The sequence below is a fragment of the Bison bison genome, unplaced genomic scaffold, assembly GCF_000754665.1.
Source record: "Bison bison bison isolate TAMUID 2011002044 unplaced genomic scaffold, Bison_UMD1.0 scf7180017864180, whole genome shotgun sequence".
In the NCBI taxonomy this organism is placed as follows: Eukaryota; Metazoa; Chordata; class Mammalia; order Artiodactyla; family Bovidae; genus Bison; species Bison bison.
Genome location: NW_011494752.1, coordinates 1,779,064 through 1,779,828, shown reverse-complemented (window position 1 = coordinate 1,779,828; position 765 = coordinate 1,779,064). Strand labels below are relative to the sequence as shown.

General features: G+C 41.6%; 1 protein-coding gene across 1 annotated transcript in view; it reads right to left on the bottom strand.

The window, feature by feature from the left end:
• The window catches only part of LOC104990804 (keratin-associated protein 9-2-like), an 8,722-nt gene that overhangs the window by 6,028 nt on the left and 1,929 nt on the right, over positions 1 to 765 (bottom strand). The gene's annotated exons all lie outside the window — the stretch shown is intronic.

The window sequence follows — 765 nt, the reverse complement described above, 5'->3', positions numbered from 1 at the left end:
CAACTTTTTCACTCTCCTCTTTCACTTTCATCAAGAAGTTCTTTAGTTCCTCTTCACTTTCTGCCATAAGGGTGGTTTCATCTGCATATCTGAGGTTATTGATATTTCTCCCGGAAATCTTGATTCCAGTTTGTGTTTCTTCCAGTCCAGCATTTCTCATGATGTACTCTGCATATAAGTTAAATAAACAGGGTGACAATATATAGCCTTGACGAACTCCTTTTCCTATTTGGAACCCGTCTGTTGTTCCATGTCCAGTTCTAACTGTTGCTTCCTGACCTGCATACAGATTTCTCAAGAGGCAGGTCAGGTGGTCTGGTATTCCCATCTCTTGAAGAATTTTCCACAGTTTATTGTGATCCACACAGTCAAAGGCTTTGGCATAGTCAATAAAGCAGAAAGAGATGTTTTTCTGGAACTCTCTTGCTTTTTCCATGATCCAGCAGATGTTGGCAATTTGAACTCTGGTTCCTCTGCCTTTTCTAAAACCAGCTTGAACATCAGGAAGTTCACCGTTCACATATTGTTGAAGCCTGGCTTGGAGAATTTTGAGCATTACTTTACTAGCATGTGAGATGAGGGCAATCGTGCGGTAGTTTGAGCGTTCTTTGACATTGCCTTTCTTTGGGATTGGAATGAAAACTGACCTTTTCCAGTCCTGTGGCCACTGCTGAGTTTTCCAAATTTGCTGGCATATTGAGTGCAGCACTTTCACAGCATCATCTTTCAGGATTTGGAATAGCTCAACTGGAATTCCATCACCTC